Source organism: Bos grunniens, chromosome 1, assembly GCF_055505025.1.
Source record: "Bos grunniens cultivar Pamir isolate PY7600 chromosome 1, Bosgru_T2T1.0, whole genome shotgun sequence".
Classification (NCBI taxonomy): Eukaryota; Metazoa; Chordata; class Mammalia; order Artiodactyla; family Bovidae; genus Bos; species Bos grunniens.
This window is the reverse complement of record NC_141165.1, coordinates 113,939,753-113,962,005: the sequence shown is the minus strand read 5'-3', so window position 1 is coordinate 113,962,005 and position 22,253 is coordinate 113,939,753. Positions and strand designations below refer to the sequence as shown.

At 37.3% G+C, this 22,253-nt stretch overlaps 1 protein-coding gene across 11 annotated transcripts in view; it reads right to left on the bottom strand.

The window, feature by feature from the left end:
* LOC147380100 (uncharacterized) overlaps positions 1–22,253 on the bottom strand; it is a 699,587-nt gene that overhangs the window by 143,138 nt on the left and 534,196 nt on the right. For 3 of the 11 annotated variants that reach the window (XR_015167018.1, XR_015167022.1, XM_086410509.1), the window contains exons 6-7: positions 19,047–19,184; positions 706–833 (exon numbers count right to left, since the gene is read on the bottom strand). The exons of 1 other annotated variant lie outside the window; for it this stretch is intronic. The gene's annotated coding sequence lies outside the window, so the exon portion shown is untranslated. Of the gene's footprint in view, positions 1–3; positions 834–16,035; positions 17,013–19,046; positions 19,185–22,253 lie in introns of those variants that run through there. 7 more of the 11 variants (XR_015167012.1, XR_015167013.1, XM_086410508.1 and 4 more) reach the window with 5 other exon arrangements.

Here is a 22,253-nt window from a genome sequence, read left to right as displayed (position 1 = left end):
GTATTTTTATTACAGTGGTATAACTGAGATAAGTGATTCTATTATGTAATAATATACCACATTTTTAGAACTTCTTTTAATCTAAAGTTTAACTGCTGAAAATAAAATTCATGTACATCACTCTCTCATCCCAAGCTTCCTTTCTTTTGGTTAAATTAACCAGTTACTCTCAGAGCTTCTCTGTGCCACTTGAGATGACATTATTTCTCTGTCCACAAGCTATCTCCATGTCAAACATCCTTATCGTTAGTTTCATTGCTTAGCTTCTGTGTCTCTTGCTATACCTCTTTTGATAATATACAGAACTCCTGTCACATCACTTCCATCCTATCAATGGAGTCATCGATTACCTTTTTAACTTCCAAAGCCAATGAACACTGTTCAGTTCCTACTTTGCCTTATGATTTACTACTTGACACTCTTCTTGAAACATACTCTACCTTTAGCCTCTACTGATAACTTTTCTTCTTACCTTACTAACAACTCACTGTCCTTCGATGTTCTTTTTTGTCTACTCATTCCTTGAATATTGAGATTTGTGGATTCTCTCACTTCATTCCACATACTCTCCTTGAACAGTCACTTCCACTCTAGTATTTGTAAGGGTGAAAATTAAGCTAATGTAATAAAGAGACCTGCAAAGTCCAGTCACTTAAAGAAAAAAGAAATCTTTTTCAATGTCATGTAATAGTCTAAGGTAAATACTTTGGTGGTGGGAAGCTTTGCTCCAGGGACCCAGGTTTCTTCCCAGTCATTGCCTCCCCATTTCATAGGGCACTGCTGTGGTTTCCATGGTCAGGGCTGGGTTGTTCCAGGCTTCAGTTGTTCACCCACTGGAAGGAATTAAAAATACAGAGATGACATTCTAGCTGCCCCAGTTTGGGGAACTACCATCACCATATTCTTAACTACCATTTGCACATCTACCATTTTCCCATTAGGTGCATTTTTCCACACATCACCCAGGATGGTCTTTTAAAAACACACACCTACTCATGTCACTTAAAAGAAAACCAATGGTTAAAAAGATAAAATTCCAACTCCCTGACTTGTCTTATAAATATCTCTACATTCTCTCCTTGATGCTCAGCTACATCCAGAATTATTCTTTTTTTTTTTTTTTGAACTGTGTAGTCTAATAGTAGGTGGCTTCCTTTGTGGCTCAGTTGGCAAAGAATCCGCCTGCAATGCAGGAGATCTGGGTTCGATTCCTGGGTTAGGAAGATCACCTGGAGAAGGAAATGGCAACCCACTCCACTATTCTTGCTTGGGAAATCCCATGGACAGAGGAGCGTGGTGGGCTACAGTCCATGGGGTCGTAAGAGTCGGGCACGACTTAGCGACTGACCCACCACCACCATCAGAGTCCAGTAGTATTTAACTAATCTCAATTTCTTGTTATATTGTACGTCCTCTGTTTCCTTTATGTATGTCTTTCTCTTTGTCAAGTACATTTTGTCTTTTATTTGGCTATTTTCCATTTTTCATTTGCCAGGTTTCAGTTCAAATTTTACTTCCACTAATGAATGTGTAAGAGACTCTAATATATATAATCAGGGAAGTAATTAGAAAAGAATGTGCAAAATATAACGTGAAGTATTAATAAAACCCATAATTTGGGAATCTATTGTATAAGGATGCTTACTGGCCAAAATTTTTAGTACAAGTTATCTTGCAGATGGTTGGAACATTTGACCAAAAACTGTGAAACCTTAACTAAGATTCATTAAAATTAGGTATCATCCCATTACAAAGAGTTATATTTACATCCCTGAATTTGAAAATGTAAAAGAAGCACGTGGGTATTTATTTAGGCATTTTCCCCGGCTCAATTTTCATATTTTTTGGTGCCCTTAAATATTTTTTGAATAACAAGACATAGCTGGTGAGGTCTTCTATAATGTCAGTTCAATTAACAATTTGAAAAACAAAATCTACTGTGCCTATCCTATTGTTTGCACATGGAAATGGGTAGTTTGGCCTGGGTATCTTGGCACATATGCTATATTTATTTTTAATCTGATTCATCTCTAGTTCAACTTGAAAAATTGCCTCTGTCATCAACATTGCCAAAGATATTTCATCAAAGTCTGCACTTCACCAGATTTCCAAGAAAGGCCATGGAGAATTCTGATTTTTCTTAGGTGGTCCCAGTAATTTCAGGCTTTGAAGAGTTTTGGAACAATTTTTTTTCTTTTAGACCAATATCCTTTTTAAAATGTTTTCAATATAAAAATTCATCCCAATAAGCTCATCCGTCAACTATTCTGGCACTCACTGTACAGCTTTATACCCAGAATTTCTTTATGTACTTTTGTCTTGTATATGACTGATTCTGTGCATCTCTTATTTTACATAGGATTAATTCTACAATTTTCAATTTCTAAGCTAATTACTTCATGATTTAGAGGAAAAATACTTGCTTTACATTTTACAGAATAAGTAAGACAATGCATAGCACATAGTAGCTACTCAGTAAACAACTGATAAATAAGAAGTTTATGGAAATTAATTAAGTGACCAACAGGGAAAAATCCTCCAAATACCTAAGGAAAAGATGTAAGGATGTAAAATAGTGCCATACTAATGTATGTTTTATTACTTCAAAGAAAGTAGTTTCCTAAATTAATCTCTACAGGTTCCTCTAAGTATATAAATGCTAATAAAATAGTTTACATCCTGGTGAACCAAAAAAATCAAAATATTAAATGCTATATGTTGCAATTGCTCTTATGAAATGAATTCCCCCTGTGTCCTTGCAATGGGATTACAACAGACAGTTATATGCTAACTGCTCTTTATTGCACCAAACAGTCCACTAGTTCAGCCAATAGTCCCATTTTTGGTAGGAAAGTAAGGAACAAAATTTTCTAAAAAAGAACATAGTGAAAGAGTCACAGTGTGGTAAATAAGTATATATTCTTTCAGGAGGATTTACAAAGGAGGAAGTAACAAAAGGATGGAGTCAGGCGATTCTCTGTGAAAATGGGGAAGCATCAGGCTAACCACAAAAGCAATGTGACTAGGGGAAGGGAAGCTGGAGGTAATGATGTGGAGCAGAGCCATGTGAAATTCCATGAGGCCCTCACCTCTTCTTCACAACATGGAGCGTGTGTGTCTGTTTCACGTTATAGCAATGGAAGAGAACATAGCAGTTACTTTAATCCTATTCTATTTCCAGTGACTTTGTAATTAATTGAAGGTCATAAGTATTTAATGTTCTTTTTCTTTCCTACTTGGAAACTAACAAGAAGAGAATGTATTTCTTTCTTCACAATTCACACTGATATGCATTCTGGCCTGAACTACTGAGAGTCTCCAATAGAAAAACTGACACACCAGCAACTTACGGAGCTATGAGGGTTTCATTCCTAATAGGAATCATATGGAAGACTGGCTGTCACAAATGTGAACACCAGCTTCATAGCTGATGTATCATTTTTGTGTGCAAATAAATATCTCAAGTATTTTCCAAAAGAATGAAGATGAAAAGGCAAGACAAGAATTACATAAGATCCAGATGAAGATGATGCAATTCCTATGTCATTCATATATTTTTCCCTTTTCATTCTGTTCATGGAATGGCAGTAAGATCAAGCTAGTCAATCCTGAAATAAATCCTAAATATTCATTGGAAGGACTGATGCTGAAGCTGAAACTCCAATATTTTGGCCACTTGATGTGAAGAGCCGACTCATTGGAAAAGACCCTGATGCTGGGAAGGATTGAGGGCAGCAGGAGAAGGGGGTAGCAGAAGATGAGATGATGGGATGGCATCATCGACTCAATGGACATGAGTTTGAGCAAAATCCAGGAGATAGTGAAGGACAGGGATGCCTGGTGTGCTGCAGTCCATGGGGTTGAAAAGAGTCAGATACAACTGAGTGATTGAACAACAGTGATATCATTCATGAATTCATCTACCCAGAATTTTCCCAATATAATGGGCCTGTATAAAAAGGAGAGTGAAAAGTTCACAGGCCTGTTTTTGAACAAGCTTTTACTGAAATGTGGGCATTATTTAATCTTGGCCCAAGACATGAGCATCAAGGGTAACTGAAAGAGAAGATAAGGGCTCAAACCTATGCTGAATCTTCTCAAGAATTGATTGTTTTAGAATCTTCTAGATAATTACATTATGTTTTAAAATATGAAATTACAAACAGTAGAAAATTTTTTGTTTTTAAAAATATTTATGATAATTAACTGGCTAGAATAGACATTTGTAGTATTTCCTATGCTTTAGTCCTTACTCTCCCAGGGACGGGGGAGCCTGGTGTGCTTCCGTCTATGGGGTTGCACAGAGTCGGACACGACTGAAGCAACTTAGCATAGCATAGTCCTTATTCTGCAATCCCAGTAGTTCTAAGATTTCTTTCCTGCTACACTCAAGTTACTAGGGAAAACCAGAGGACAAGTCTCAGAGAAACAGACAGGTTTTGCCAAAAATATCTTGCTCCCAGTCCTTAAACTTCTACCAAAATGGTGACCCAGTACATAGTGACTATAAACATTCGCAGCATGCTGGAATTTGATGGTGAAACTTAGAAAACTTTATGAGAATCTAATGGTTCTGTGCATGTTTTTTCCTTTTAAGTTAGAGAGTTTAGGAGAAAGAAACTACTGTTAGATTACAGTGAGGCTAATGAAAATTTGGGGAGAAACTATGTATATTTACTTTTCAATGCCTGGTGATTTTTTAGCTCAATGGTATTTTCCAGCAGAATCCCACTGTAAAAAATTTTATAAAACATTGCTTATAATTATGTTAAACATACCAAAATAAAACTTTAAAATGCCAGTAGCTATCCCAACAATAATGATAGAGAATTTTTAAATGTATGTATGTACACATATACACACATGCACCCTCAAAACTATACTCTTTAATAGGAGACTTACAGAAATAATCTCTAGGGGCTGCTGCTGCTGCTGCTAAGTCACTTCAGTCATGTCCGACTCTGTGCCACCCCATAGACGGCAGCCCACCAGCCTCCCCCGTCCCTGGGATTCTCCAGGCAAGAACACTGGAATGGGTTGCCATTTCCTTCTCCAATGCATGAAAGTGAAAAGTGAAAGTGAAGTTGCTCAGTCGTGTCCGACTCTTAGCGACCCCATGGACTGCAGCCCACCAGGCTCCCCCGTCCCTGGGATTCTCCAGGCAAGAATACTGGAGTGGGTTGCCATTGGCTTCTCCGCCTAGGGGCTAAGGACTATTAACTTTGTTTAAAACAAATCATATTGCTTAAAGTGGCTTTGTGCTTCACTTTGAGTGTTCTGAGGGACAAGCCAAGAAGTTGTTTTAGGAGAATTAATAATACTTCTTTAGAAGGGTTAGTCTTTGTTAGTTGTTCAGCCATATCTGATTCTTTGTGACCCCACGGACTATGCCAGGCTCTTTGTAGCCTTCTCTTACAGTCCTGGCTTTCAGAATTTAGTTACAACCAATATAACTAAGAAACACCGGCTCATTCTTAATTCTTTTAAGTCTTGAAAGCATGAGTCTTCAGGAGACAGATCTAGGACACCAAGGAAGTACTGGACCTGAAAGTTTCAACATTAAGCAGTAATCAAATTTCCTACTATTTTGTCTGGAAGCTTCATTAGGGAGACAGAATGGGAAAATATATATTTTATTCTATGTTGAAATAGTTATCCAGTCTATATAAATTGAAAATTTTGCAGTTACAGTTTTGCCACTGGATGATGCTCTTGCATTTTCAGTAAGGCAAAATCATGCTTGAATAAGTTTATTGTCACCATAAGTCTAGCCAGATAGTGACCAATACTAGCATTACAATTGCAAGTTTTGCAAACAGGGATTTTTTTGTTTTTTTAAAAAAAGCAGCATTGGAAGAACTAGATGCCAGAAAGGTGAAGTGAAAAACACACAGTTCAGTTCAGTTCAGTCGCTCAGTCGTATCTGACTGTTTGCGACCCCATGGACTGCACCACACCAGGCCTGCCTGTCCATCACCAACTCCCAGAGTTTACTCAAACTCGTGTCCATTGAGTTGGTGATGCCATTCAACCATCTATCCTCTGTCGTCACCTTCTCCTCCTGCCTTCAATCTTTCCCAGCATCACGGTCTTTTCAAATGAGTCAGTTCTTCACATCAGGTGGCCGAAGTATTGAAGTTGCAGCTTCAGCCATCAGTCCTTCCAATGAATACCCAGGACTGATTTCCTTTAGGATGGACTGGTTGGATCTCCTTGCAGTCCAAGGAACTCTCAAGAGTCTTCTCCAATACCACAGTTCAAAAACATCAATTCTTCTGCGCTCAGTTTTCTTTATAATCCAACTTTCACATCCATACATGACTAATGGAAAAACCATAGTTTTGACTAGAAGGACATTTATTAGCAAAGTAATGTCTCTCCTTCCAAAGAGCAAGTGTCTTTTAGTTTCATGGCACAGTCACCATCTGCAGTGCTTTTGGAGCCCCCAAAAATAAAGTCTCTCATTATTTCCATTGCTTCCGCATCTATTTACCATGAAGTGATGGGACCAGATGCCATGATCTTAGTTTTCTAAATGTTGAGTTTTAAGCCAACTTTTCACTCCCTTCTTTCACTTTCATCAAGAGACTCTTTAGTTCCTCTTCACTTTCTGCTATAAAGGTGGTGTCATCTGCATAGCTGAGGTTATTGATATTTCTCCTGGCAAACTTGATTCCAGCTTGTGCTTCCTCCAGCCCAGCATTTCTCATGATGTACTCTGCAAATAAGTTAAATAAGCAGGGTGACAATAGATAGCTTTGACATACTCCTTTCCCTATTTGGAACCAATCTGTTGTTCCATGTTCAGTTCTAACTGTTGCTTCCTGACCTGCAAACAGATTTCTCAAGAGGCAGGTCAGGTGGTCTGGTATTCCCATCTCTTTCAGCATTTTCCACAGTTTGTTGTGATCTACACAGTCAAAGTCGTTGGCATAGTCAAAAAAGCAGAAGTAGATGTTTTTCTGGAACTCTCTTGCCTTTTCAATGATCCAATGGATGTTGGCAATTTGATCTCTAGTTCCTCTGCCTTTTGTAAATCCAGCTTGAACATCTGGAAGTTCACGGTTCACGTGCTGTTGAAGCCTAGCTTGGAGAATTTTGAGCATTACTTTGCTAGCATATGAGATGAGTACAATTGTGCAGTAGTTTGAAAAACACTGGACCATCTCTATTTTATTCTGATGTGTGCTGTGGTTAGGATGTTTTGATCTAATAAAATATTAGTGCATTTTGTTGCCACTGCTCCCCAAAATACTTTATGGTTCTTGGCTCTTAACATGAAAAATAGGCCATAAAGCCCAATCCTGGGCATATAGCACGAGAAAACCATCATTTGAAAAGATACATGCACCCCAGTGTTCATTGCAGCAGCATTGTAAATAGCCAAGGCATGGAAATAACCTAAATGTCCATCAACAGATGAATGGATAAAGATGTGATACATGTATATAATGGTATTTTACTCAGTCATAAAACAGAATGAAAAAATACCATTTTCAGCAAGATAGATGGACCTAGAGATTATCATACTAAGTAAACCACACAAAGACAAATATCTGTGGAATGAACAAATAAACTTATTTAGGAAACAAACAGATTCACAGACTTTGAAAACCACTTATGTTTACCAAAGGGAAACTGTAGGGAGTAGGGATAAGTTAGGAGTTTGAGATTTACATATACACACTACTATATATAAAATAGATTATCAACAGGGCCCTACTGTATAGCACAAGGAAATTTACTCAGTATTCTGTGATAACCTATATGGGAAAAGAATCTGAAAAAGAATGGATATATGATTTATGTATAACTGAATTACTTTGCTGTGCACCCGAAACTAACACAACACTGTAAGTCAAATATATTCCAATAAAAAATAAAAATTAAATTAAAAAATAGGCCATGAAATACTCATTGCCTCAAGAAAATGTTGTTATAGCACAATTTGATAATTTAAAACTCATACTCTCTGCTTTTTAACTACAAAAGTCAATATCTGTAACAAAGACAGCAAAATGCTTTGCGGATGCATCCTCATGGTCAAAGGACCCCTTCTCCTCCTCACTCTAGGGAACTGTACTGAGTTGTCCAGTGGAGAAGAGGGAGAGATGGAGGGGCTACACAGTATCAAATATCCATATGCCTCCGAGAAGGAGTCACTGCGTATACCCTTGTGCTCAGCCCTTTTGGAGAGTAAAAATATAATAAACATACTCATTAGAAACTCACCAATTTCTTTCATTTCTCCCTTCATAAATACAAATGGGCAACTAAGAACCACAGTTATATGAGAAGAATGTAGCATAAAAGAGAGAAAATAACAAAAACAGCAAAAAGGGTCAAGAAGGGATGGAGTCAGGAGGGAGAGAGAGGGAGATTTATTTTAGGAATTGACTCACAATTGTGGAGGCTTGCTCATCCAAGATCTTCAGCCTAGGACAGCAGGCTGAAGATCCAGGGAAGAGTTGATGTTACGGACTGAATTCAAAGACAGACTGAAGACAAAATTCCTTCTTCCTTAGGGGACCTCAGGCTTTTTTTCTTAAGGCTTCCAACGTTTTTTTCTTAAGGAATGAGACCCACTGACAGTATGGAGGGCAAGCTGCTTTACTCGAGTCTATGGTTTAAATGTTAATCTCATTTAAAAACAATACCCAACAGCAACACCTAGACTAGGGTTTGACCAAATAACTAGTTACTCAGCCCTAGCCAAGTTGACACATACAATTAATCATTATAAACATTAAAACTTTCAGCAGAAGGACTGGTGAATAAATTTAAGAAAATTTTCTGGAAGGTAAACAGAAGAGAAAAAAGATGGGATATATGAAGACAAAAGAAGGACATAAGTCATCAGATTCCAAGGGATCACAAAATAGGTAGTATGGTTGATAAAAAATGAAAGAGGCCTGGTATCTAAAAACTACTGAAATTTCAGAACATCAAAACTGAGAGAAGATTCTAAAAATTTTCAGAGGGGAAGAATCACTTCCCAAGGAACATGAATTATACTGGCACTGGAGTTGTCTCTAGCAACCCCTGGATTTAATCTCCTCAAAATTTGAGGGAAAATGAGATACTTGACTTCAAATTCTATCCTCAGGCAAACTATCAATCAAATAAGAAGTCAGGAAGAAGGAATATTCAGACATGTAATGACTCTGAAAGTTTTTCTGCACATACTCCTGTTGAGATATTCTAAAATTTACTCTGCCAATTCAAGAGGATGAAAAGCATCAAAGGAAAAGACGACCCTTTACATATATCTGAAGCAAAGAAGCTGGATTTATTACTTGCTTAGCAAGTAAGAACTGTGGATGTGGAATGAAGTCTCTAAATACAGCAAAGAGCAGACTTAATGTAAAACCTGAGGAAGGTGGAGCTTAGGGACTGGCTCACGTCCATAGGCACGCTGAAGTGAAGTACCTGCTGACTGGCCGACAATGAGAGGCCTGAGGACTTAAATGAAGCTACCACTGATTGACTTGGATAGGTTTAAATCTGTTCTGAGGTATCTTGTTTATGACTTGAGTTTTGGGGCTAAAGAACAATCAGTACTGTCTTTTCTTCATCATGGAGAAGAGGATATTTTATTCTCAGAACAAAGAGGATGATGTGGAGTCCAGGAAAGGTAGACCCAAGCAAGAGAAATGAGAAGTTCTAGCTGACAGTGGCTTCACAGATCTAGAGAACCACTTACCTCAGTTGGATTAGGTGGCTGGTTATCTGCAGAAGTTAGGTATATAAATGCAAAGGAGAACTGAATAAAATATGAAGTATGTTTGAGAGTTTGGGGAGAAGCATGATATAGTATGGTGCTGCTGCTGCTAAGTCGCTTCAGTTGTGTCTGACTCTGTGCGACCCCATAGATGGTAGCCCACCAGGCTCCCCCATCCCTGGGATTCTCCAGGCAAGAACACTGGAGTGGGTTGCCTTCACTTCTCCAATGCATGAAAGTGAAAAGTGAAAGTGAAGTCACTCAGTCGTGTCTGACTCTTAGCGACCCCATGGACTATAGCCCACCAGGCTCCTCTGTCCGTGGGATTTTCCAGGCAAGAGTACTGGAGTGGGGTGCCATTGCCTTCTCCGTTGATATAGTATCGCACTTATAAGCACATACCTGCAGGCTGATGGACTGTGCTTGAGTCCCTTCTCTGCTTGTTACACACCTCCACTGTGTAACCTTGAGCATGCTACTTAGGTTGTCTCTGCCTTGGCTGCCTCGGCTGCCTCATCTGTATACTGACTATAGTAATTGTCTCTTATCTTAGAGAGATAAGGATCACACAATGTGTATTGTTATCTATTGCTTTGTTACAAATCATAGCAAAATTTTGTGGCTTAAAAAGTGCGAAGTATTTATTATCACTCATAGTTTCTGTGGGTCGAGAAAATGGGAGAGGCTTGGCTGGGAGACCTGACTCAAGGTTTCTGATGGTCTGGCAATCAAGAGTTGGGGGCTAACTATGGAAAACAATATGGAAGTCCCTCAAAAAACTAATATTAGAGCTACCTTATGATCCAGCAACCCACTCCTGGGCATATACTCAGATAAAACTATAATTTGAAAAGATCCACGCACGCCTATGTTCATAGCAACACTATTTACAACAACCAAGACATGGTAACAACCTAAAAGTCCACTGACAGATGAATGGACATGAAGACATGGCACATACATATACCAACGGAATATTACTCAGCCAGAAAAAAGAAGGAAATAATCCCATCTGTTCCAATACGGATGGGCCTAGAGATTATCACACTAAGCAAAGTAAGTCAGAAAGACAAATATCCTATGATATCACTTACACGTGGAATCTAATGCACGACACAGATGAACTTATCTATGAAACAGAAACAGACTCACAGACTTGAGCTTGCCAAGGGGGAGGGGCTTGGGGGAGTGGAGGAGTAGAAGTTTGGGACTAGCAGATGCAAACTAAGATATATAGAATTGATAAATAACAAGGCCCCTACTGTGTAGCACAGGGAACTATATTCAACATCCTATGATGAACCATAATGAAAAGGAATATAAAAAATATGTATAACTGAGTCATTTGTCTGTACAGCAGAACTTAAATCATTTTTCCGTACAACAGCATTGTAAATCAACTAAAATTCAATAAAGTATAAAAAGGATTTTAGGGCTATACTGGCTGGCAAATTGATGCACAAGAGGCCTCTGTCCCTTTTTCTGTGGGCCTCTTCCAGTGATGCTGGTATATCCTATGATTCAGTGGCTAGATTCCCCCCAGACAAAATGATAGAGGGGAGGAGCTTCGCAGAAATTACCCCATTTATGACTTAGTCTCAGAATCATATAGCATCACTTTTGCCTCATTCTACTCAGTAGAATGAATCGCTCTGTCCAGTCCACATTTAAGGGAAGGAGGATACAAAGACAGGAGGACCACTGATTTTACACATTATTTTAAAACTATGACATAACTTTGTAGAACAATCTTTGGCATAAAATAAGTAATGTATGTGTGTCTGATATTGTTAACACCATAATAAAAACTTTTAGCCTGTTTATTAATATATAGAAGTATGTTTGACTTCTGTATATATTTTATCTAGTATTTTGAAAAACTTTCATCAGTTTTTTCGGGGGAATTTTTTAACCTTCTATGAATTCAACCATAATACCTGCAAGTAAAGAATATTTTGTTTCTTGCTTCCAGATGCTTACGTATTCTATTTATTTCTTTGGTTTTGACATACTTGTTAGCACCTCCAGTACCATGCTGAAGGGCGTGGGCAACAGGTTCTCTTGGTTTATCACTGGTAGTCGAGGACACACTTGCAACCTGTGATGTTGGCAGGAGGCTTTTTGTAGATATTCCTTGTTAGTTAAGAATGTTTTCTTCTGGACCTACCTTGTTAAGAATTTATTTTTTTAATCATGAATGGATATTGATTTTTTTCTTTTTTCTAAGACTGCTGATTTTCCTCTCTTAGATTGTAATGTGGTAAATCATGTCTTCACTTTTACCTTTCTTCATTGAATCATCCCAGCGCTAAGTAGGGTCATATCCTGAGATTTCTGAGTGAAGTAGATCAGGATTCAGAGCAAAGGCAACCCTCAAAGTAGACCTTTGGTCATTTGAAAACTTTTTAAAGCCTATTATACAGAGTGAAGTAAGCCAGAAGGAAAAACATAAATACAGTATACTAATGCATATATATGGAATTTAGAAAGATGGTAACGATAACCCTGTATATGAGACAGCAAAAGAGACAATGATGTATAGAACAGTCTTATGGACTCTGTGGGAGAGGGAGAGGGTGGGAAGATTTGGGAGAATGGCATTGAAACATGTGAAATGTCATGTATGAAACGAGATGCCAGTCCAGGTTCAGTGCACGATGCTGGATGCTTGGGGCTGGTGCGCTGGGACGGCCCAGGGGGATGGTATGGGGAGGGGGGAGGGAGGAGGGTTCAGGATGGGGAGCACGTGTATACCTGAAATTTTTTTAATTTTAAAAATTAAAAAAAAAAATGGAAAAAAAAAAAAGAAAAAAAAATTTTATATTGGAGTATAGTTGATTCACAATGTTACTTTGGTTTCAGGTGTTTAGCGAAGTGATTCAGTTATACATATATCTATTTTTTTTCAGATTCTTTTCACATATAGGTTATCACAGAACACTGAGTAGAGTTTCCTGTGATATACAGTAGGTTCTTGTTGATTATCTATGTTAATTGTACCTCATTGTGTCTCTAGCAAATCTGTTTGTAGACAGCAAGTCTTGATAAATCAGGATATGCATTTATTATAAGCATTATTTTCTAGTTACATTTTTTTCTATTATGCATTTAGTAAAAATAGTTTTTCAGTTTTGGCAGAAATAGCTCTTAATAACAACCCTTTCATGGTACACTTCCGATGAAATGCAATAGTTAGTTGGGTCTTTAGAAAATAACCAAAAAAGGAATTAAAATGGAAAAATTGCATTTTCTTTTTTAACTTGTTTGAAACAATATGGACACATACACACACACACATTCAAACAGGCAGTGACTAAACTTAAGTACTGAAACAGTTTGGCTTCCTAAATTAATCTTACAGTTGAGGTATTTCACAAATATTAGTTGTTTTTGCCTTAAATAGGAAGGTGTACCCATGGAAAGGAATGAGTTCTGCTTTCCCTCAGGGCTCCTGTGAACAAAACATAACATCCCAGAGCTACAGCCAGGCAGTACATTAGGCTGCATTCAGTAATGCAAAAATAAAGCCTTATTTCATGTTTCCTTCTAAAATAAATAAATATAAAAAAGAAACAGGCTTTTCTGTTTTTCCTTGGAATTGAGCCACATTGACCTTAAAGATTTTACCTTTTCCCCTATTTAACACTCCAGCAGGTAAGAATTTTGCTGATGACCAGCCTGCTGGAAAAGTAGGACAGCCTCCCCTGAAACTCCCTGTCTTTCTCGTGATGCCGTGCTGGACGTGGCTCGCTCTCAGTCCGGCAGTCAGTGTTCTCTGAGCATCAGAACTGCTATCACAAGTCAATGCAGGTGTCGTATTCCAGTAAATGTCAAACAAGTTGTGGATTTCACTCACTTCTCATCCTGTGTCTTACTTAGGAGAGTGAAGGTTGGTTTAAAGAAGAAGGTGTAAGGGAAAAGCTGGCAAAGTCTTTGTACATGTTGGCGAGTCATAAAGAAAGGCAAAGTTGGCGAAAGACAGAATAATAATTACTACCATGTTTGGAGTACCTAGCATGTGCCAAGCATTTATAAACATAATTTCATTTATCCTCTACCACTTTAGGGAGCAAGTATTGTTATCTCTGGATTACATATGAGAAGCTGATGCTCAGAGAAGTTAAATAAATTTCACTGCAGTCAGTGGTTGAACTAGGATATGAACCCAGTTCTCTCCAAGTCTAAACTCTGCACTGCAGCTTGCCTTAGTATTCCAAACAATGCATTTTCATTTACACCTATTAATACTTTTACTTTAATACATTGCCAGTGTTAAATTTCAGGAGTCAGCTATAATGATAAATGAACTAGAACAATTAGTTATTTATGCTTTGACTAATACTGCATCCAGAACTATGTTGACAAGATGCCCTGCTCTTTAAGGTGCTGTGGTAAGACAGTGTCTTGCCAGCTCTCCTAAATTCAATAGGCTGTGGATTTTAATAAACATTCCCTTTAGGCAAATAAGCAATGCAATTTTTTATGGATCATTAAAAACAGCATTCTAGTGTAAAAGAGCTTTCAGATCTCATAAGTTTGATTGGTTGCCATTGGTTTATGATCATGAACAAATTACCAACCAATAATAAATGTACCAGTTCCAACAACTTTATTAAGCTCACATGATACCACCTGCATTAAAATTGCTGGAGAAATAACAGACCTCCTTTCAACAGATACTTGGACAACTGGTTGTTACTTTTCCAAATTTATGTTATTGAAAACTAATTCTTTTATTTCTGCAAGCAATTCATTTTCTATGAATAGCTGTGAATATAAGCTTTCTGGAATTCAGAGACCTACACCTTTATAGATGTGAGATATCTAGAGAAATGTGACAGTGTAATTTTATGGATTTCCAATTTTTCTCTAAGGAAGTTATAGGAAAGGAGGAGAGACTGGTAGTATCTAGAAGGATTTCTCCATATTAGTGCATCAATAATGATGAGCATGGGGTTTTTGCTTCATTTAAGAGGTCGATTGACCTTCAGTTTGGAATAAATATATATCCAATCAAAGAAGAAAATTATCATTTTATTTAATAAAGCTTCCTAACTTTTATTTCATGTACTGATTAATTTACTGAGGTATTATTTATTGATTATTGATATTATTACTTGCCCAATAAAAATGATCAAAAACTGAATTTCTCAGGATAGAGTACAGGGAGTTTTTGCTTTTATAGAAAAGGGACAGAAAAGAGACATGCAAATATATATAAAACACATAGAAAGAATACATAAGAAGATATCTAAATTTTCTACTTAGTCTGGTTATAAGAATCTACCCTCTCCATTTTTGTCTGGATTCATCAATTGCCACAAAATAAATACTTATAAACCATTCAAACAATTTAAATATATATCAAGCAAAAACTGAGTGTCTCTTCTGATTTCTAACCCCACTCTGATAATTTTTACTAAGAGTATATCCATTCAGACTTTTCCAATGCCTATAAGCACATATTTATAAAGATGTTACAAAATGATATCATATATATTTCAAATATATATATTGATGAACAACGAAGGAACAATGAAAACCCTATAAATTAAAAAGGCAAGGTAAAAATGTGGTAAGGAGAAATACCAACATTCAGGTAACAGGACATCAGAGAGAAGTAAAAATGGAGCAGTACAAATATTTTCTAAAATAAGGAAGATGAACAAATTAAGATGAAAAGTTTTCATAGTTGCAAAGGAGGAGAAAGAAGGAAAAATGAACACACTTAGGCAAATATTAGTGAAATCTCAGAATGTGGAGAAGAGGAGGATTTAAAGGAAGAAGGGGAGAGGGAAAACAAAAAAAAAAAGAAAAAGAAAATATTCTGAAAGCCTTTAGAGCAAAGAGGAATCACCTACAAAGAAATAAGAATCAAAACGGATGCCAGACTTCTGCATATCACTGAAAGCAAGAAGACAGTAGAGCAATATTTAAATATATATAAATTGTTATTCAAATGTAAATGTCTAAAATAAATATTTTAGCATACAATGCCTCAAAAATCTGCTACAGAATGACTCACACTGAAAACTCTTTAGAAAGAAGTTCTCATACAGGAAGAGACAGAAACATTAAGGAGATATGATATAAGGTAGTCAGAAGTATTAAAAGAATTTATATTATTTTTTCAAATGTTGAAAGAAAAGAAAGAAACTAAAGAAGTATTTCCATAATAATTCAATTAATAGTCTAGATAACATCAGCAAGATAATGGGCAGGTGGGGTGTAAAAGATGATGAAAGCATGAGAAAATTCTTGTTATGGAGAACAATGAATGCTGGTTCAAGTCACAGTTAAAATAGCAAGAAATAAGGGTATAAAGCAAGAAATGTAGAAAAGGTAAAGAGAATTGAAATAAAAAAGTTGGAGAGTAAAGTCCAAAAATATCTGCAAGCACAGCAAACGTAAATAAGTAAACTCACCACTTAAGAGATTGTCAGATTGGATAAAGAAACACCCATCTATATAATATTTACAAAAACACAAAGCCATGAGGTGACCAAAAGTAAACATGTAAAAAAAAAATTATATATATATATATATCAGGCAAACATGCTTAATTACAGGAAAGGTGAGGTAGCTATATTATCATCAGTCACATAGATTTTAAGGCAGAAGGTAGCCAGTTTATCAGGGATAGCAAATGGCTATGAGCTGTATCTATTTCCCAGGTTAAATTTATACTTGTGAATTAATGAAGTATACAGATCTGCTAGCAGTTCAATTAGAATCATTTGTGGCAGAAAAAGGATAGGCCAGTTTTTTGTTTTTTAGTTGCTAAGTTATGTCCCACTCTTTTGTGACCCTATAGACTGTAGCCTGCCAGGCTCCTCTGTCCCGGGCAAGAATCCTGGAGTGGGTTGCCATTTCCTTCTCCAGGGGATCTTCCCGACCCAGGGATTGAACCCACATCTCCTGCATTGCAGGCAGATTCTTTACTGCTGCGCCACCTCGGAAGCTCGGTTAAATTTATATTGTGAATTAATTCATGAAGTATACACATCTGCTAGAGGTTCAGTTAGAATCATCTGTGGTAGAAAATGGATGGGCCAGACTTGTTCATCATCATGCTTGCCAATCTGCATTTGCTGGGTGATGGAATAATTATTTTCATTTTCTTTGTGTGGATGCCAGGGCTGGAATTTCTTTCTGTACTCAGGCAGCCATGGTAGCACACACAGTAGTAATATGTGCAGACAACACTGTTCAGGCATTATAGGTTCCTCACCAACATCATACTGAATGACAAAGCTTTAACTGGTCTTGTGAAGGCCACAGGACTCTATACCTAGAAAGGAAGGTCAGAAGAAAGCCTTTAGAAATCCCAATTTTTCACTACCAATGGTGATCAACTGACTGTTATGGAGGCTTGCAGACATCCTCGTGAAGATCTTGAAAGTAAGAGACTCAGGCTACATTACCACAACTGAGAGGAATATTGTGTACAATCTCAAGAAACAGCTAAGATGTGGGGTATGGTGTGGGGAGAATGGTCATATCCAGGAGAATCATGAATGTGAGGGTCAGAGTCACTGTTTTTGCTGCGTGAGGAGATTTCTTTTTCTTTTCTAATCTGTCTGAGTTAGTTACTGCATTGGCTGAAGAGAATGTGGGCAGAGAGCATGTGAGAGCGTGAGAATCTCAGATTTAATGTTGATCATTGTAATTGATATATTTCAGCAAAAACTGGACTATTGCATTGACAAAATATTATTGCTGGAAATAATTGTGTCATATATTCTAGAGCTAACAAACTTACGTGTATTTGTTATGTCTTTCCCTAGTTATACTGTCTTAGACACATGGAAAATGCTTAAAATATGTTTAATTTACGAATACATTATCTTTATCCTAGTGAATAATCATTTTATACATTGGTAGACTATTTAAATGTGTTTTTAAATAGTTTCTTTCAAAATTATTACTAAACTGCACTGATAAAAATATGAGAATAAAACCACAGGAAAGTTTTCAAATCACTCATGCTTCTACTCATGCTTTAGTGCTTAAAGTGTTTTAAATAATTAATTACAAAAGTATTTGGTTCTGACAAGTATCCTAGTATAAGCAATTAACAGAAACATTAGCACATGTGGATTTTAGAAATATGCCAAATAGCAAAGCTGTTGAAACAAATCAGATGTTTTTTTTTTTCTGTTTTAAATGACAAACATCCACAGTTAACACAATTAAAGAATAGTCTTTAATTGTAAGCTATAAGTAAGATGTAATCACAGAAAAATTGTCTGTATGGGTAGGTGTGCCTTTATTTTATGAGATTGCAATCCAGTCATGAAAATAATCTCTGGTTCATGTGCACAGTGCCTGAAGAAATCAGACCAGTAGATCTCAAGAAAATTCAATACATGCATGTCTCCTTGTTGCTTCTTTTCTTTTGTTTAAATTTTGTAGGTATTTGCATTTAAAGAAGAACTCTCAGGGAATTTGTTAAGGGCAAAAGCTTATATATTCTTAGTTCAGTGAAAGACAAGCACAAGAAAGACATGAAGAAGGAAATGGATAAAAGGGAAATCAGAAAATAAGCTCAGAATTTTAATAACCTTATCCTCACATTTACATTTATGACTGTGCTATGCTGTCATGTTTAACTCTTTGTGACCCCATGGACCATAGCCCACCAGGTTCTTCTGTCTGTGGGATATTGGAGTGGGTTGCCATTTCCTTCTTCAGGGCATCTTCCCAACCCAGGGATCGAACTCATGTCTTTTATGTCTCCTGTATTGGCATGCAGGTTCTTTACTACTAGCACCGCCTGGGAAGCACTCTGACTGTCTAAGCCACCGTTATCTCTTTCATGCTCTGCCACATCTTCTAACTGCTTCCTCACATCTATTAATTCCACCTTTACATAGTAACAGGGTGCTGTTTTAAAAAGATGAGTCAACTCATATTTCTCATTCATGTTAATCTATCAAGTGGCTTCTTCTTGTTCAGAGAATAAAAGCCCAGCAAACACCACACTGTGACCTCCAAGACCTGACTCAGTCCTGTCCCTGCCCCACTGTTTCTGCTCACTAAAAGCCACACCCCCTCCATGCTCCAGCTGTTCGATCTCCTGTTCTGGTGCTGGACTAGCCAAGTATTCTTGCCTTAAGACTTCACAGCTGTTGCTCCCTCTGCTAAGACAATTCTATTGATAGATCTTTGCATGGCTGACTTCTAAGCTTTCAGGTCTCAGTTTAAATGTCACATTTATAGAACTTTCATGACTACATAAGGCAATGCATCTTCTCTTCCATCTCTCTCTATTCCTTTACCCAACTTTGTTCTCCTCCTAGCAACAATCACTTTTCAAAATTACCTTTTTTGTGTATTTTCCACCTCCTGCAGTAGGTACTCAATAACATTGCTTGAAGGCATGGATTGTGAATATTTCTGAAGACTACTTGGCTGGCACAGTGTTCAAATTAGATCTCTTGAAGCAATATTTCCTTGTCTTCTGTAAAAAGGATTTGAAGGATGTGAATTCTTTTTGACTTGCTTGATTATGCCTATAATTCTATCTGCAAAGAGCAGTGTTAGAACCAAACAGTTGATCAATCAGAAACTAAAACACATACATCTTCATGGATTACACTTTGGGGGAATTCATAGGAGCCCTTTGTGGATGAATGACTAGAAATCACTTAAATTTATCTTTGCTGCTGCTGCTACCCCAGAGATGGCAGCCCACCAGGCTCTGCCGTCCCTGGGATTCTCCAGGCAAGAACACTGGAGTGGGTTGCCATTTCCTTCTCCAATGCATGAAAGTGAAAAGTGAAAGGGAAGTCGTTCAGTCATGTCCAACTCTTAGTGACCCCATGGACTGCAGCCCACAAGACTTCTCCATCCATGGGATTTTCCAGGCAAGAGTACTGGAGTGGGGTGCCAATGTATCTAAATATGGTTCATTGACTTAAAGTCAGATATTACTGTAATATTGTCATTGATTGTTTCTGAGAATGGAGGAAAATACAATTTATCCAACACTATTATGTTCTAGACACTACACTAGGCAGTAATTGGTACAGAGATAAAAAGAACCAAGCCCTACTACCTAAAACCATACACTTAAATAAATGACCATAGAACAGGACACATCATGAAAAGTATGATGAAAGTACAAAAAATAATTTAATATAGGGGATTTGGAAAGACTTTATGGAGAAGATAAATTTTTATTAATTTTTTAAAAATTAATTTTATTTTATTTTTAAACTTTACATAATTGTATTAGTTTTGCCAAATATCAAAATGAATCTGCCACAGGTATACATGTGTTCCCCATCCTGAACCCTCCTCCCTCCTCCCTCCCCATACCATCCCTCTGGGTCGTCCCAGTGCACCAGCCCCAAGCATCCAGTATCGTGCATCAAACCTGGACTGGCATCTCGTTTCATACATGATATTTTACATGTTTCAATGCCATTCTCCCAAATCATCCCACCCTCACCCTCTCTCACAGAGTCCATAAGACTGTTCTATACATCAGTGTCTCTTTTGCTGTCTCGTACACAGGGTTATTGTTACCATCTTTCTAAATCCCATATATATGCGTTAGTATACTGTATTGGTGTTTTTCCTTCTGGCTTACTTCACTCTGTATAATAGGCTCCAGTTTCATCCACCTCATTAGAATTGATTCAAATGTATTCTTTTTAATGGCTGAGTAATACTCCATTGTGTATATGTACCACTGCTTTCTTATCCATTCATCTGCTGATGGACATCTAGGTTGCTTCCGTGTCCTGGCTATTATAAATAGTGCTGCGATGAACATTGGGGTACATGTGTCTCTCTCCCTTCTGGTTTCCTCAGTGTGTATGCCCAGCAGTGGGATTGCTGGGTCATAAGGCAGTTCTATTTCCAGTTTTTTAAGGAATCTCCACACTGTTCTCCATAGTGGCTGTACTAGTTTGCATTCCCACCAACAGTGTAAGAGGGTTCCCTTTTCTCCACACCCTCTCCAGCATTTATTATTTGTAGACTTTTGGATCGCAGCCATTCTGACTGGTGTGAAATGGTACCTCATAGTGGTCTTGATTTGCATTTCTCTGATAATGAGTGATGTTGAGCATCTTTTCATGTGTTTGTTAGCCATCTGTATGTCTTCTTTGGAGAAATGTCTATTTAGTTCTTTGGCCCATTTTTTGATTGGGTCATTTATTTTTCTGGAGTGGAGCTGTAGGAGTTGCTTGTATATTTTTGAGATTAGTTGTTTGTCAGTTGCTTCATTTGCTATTATTTTCTCCCATTCTGAAGGCTGTCTTTTCACCTTGCTTATAGTTTCCTTTGATGTGCAGAAGCTTTTAAGGTTAATTAGGTCCCATTTGTTTATTTTTGCTTTTATTTCCAATATTCTGGGAGGTGGGTCATAGAGGATCCTGCTGTGATGAATGTCAGAGAGTGTTTTGCCTATGTTCTCCTCTAGGAGTTTTATAGTTTCTGGTCTTACGTTGAGATCTTTAATCCATTTTGAGTTTATTTTTGTGTATGGTGTTAGAAAGTGTTCTAGTTTCATTCTTTTACAAGTGGTTGACCAGATTTCCCAGCACCACTTGTTAAAGAGATTGTCTTTAATCCATTGTATATTCTTGCCTCCTTTGTCAAAGATAAGGTGTCCATATGTGCGTGGATTTATCTCTGGGCTTTCTGTTTTGTTCCATTGATCTATATTTCTGTCTTTGTGCCAGTACCATACTGTCTTGATAACTGTGGCTTTGTAGTAGAGCCTGAAGTCAGGTAGGTTGATTCCTCCAGTTCCATTCTTCTTTCTCAAGATCGCTTTGGCTATTCGAGGTTTTTTGTATTTCCATACAAATTGTGAAATTATTTGTTCTAGCTCTGTGAAGAATACTGTTGGTAGCTTGATAGGGATTGCATTGAATCTATAAATTGCTTTGGGTATTTCTTAAAGGATGATATGACCATAACAGAAGGGAGTTAGGGGGCATGAACTTGGCTATGGACAGAACCTGACTGAAAGTTTTACTTAAAAGATGGATGATGCCCTCTTATGCTGCTGGTAGGAATGTAAACTGGTATACCCACTATGGAGAAGAGTATTGAGGTTCCTCAGAAAACTAAAAATAGAAATAACATATGATCCAGCAATCCCACTCCTGAGCACATAGCTGGAGAAAACCATAATTTGAAAAGATACATGCATCCCAGTGTTCATTGCAGCACTGTTTAAAACAGCCAGGACATGGAAGCAACCTAAATACCCATCAACAGAAGAATGGATAAATAAGATGTGGTGTGTATATATATATATATAAATATGGAATATTACTCTGCCATAAAATGAATGAAATTGGGTCATTTGTAGAGATGAGGCTGGATCTAGAGCATGTCATATAGAGTGAAATAACTAAGAGAAAAACAAATATATTAACTTATTTATGTGGAATCTGGAAAAATAATATAGATGACCTAATTTGCAAAACAGACATAGAGATATAGAGAACAAACGTATGAATATCAAGGAGGAAGGAGAGATGGATGGGATGAACTGGGAAAATTGGGT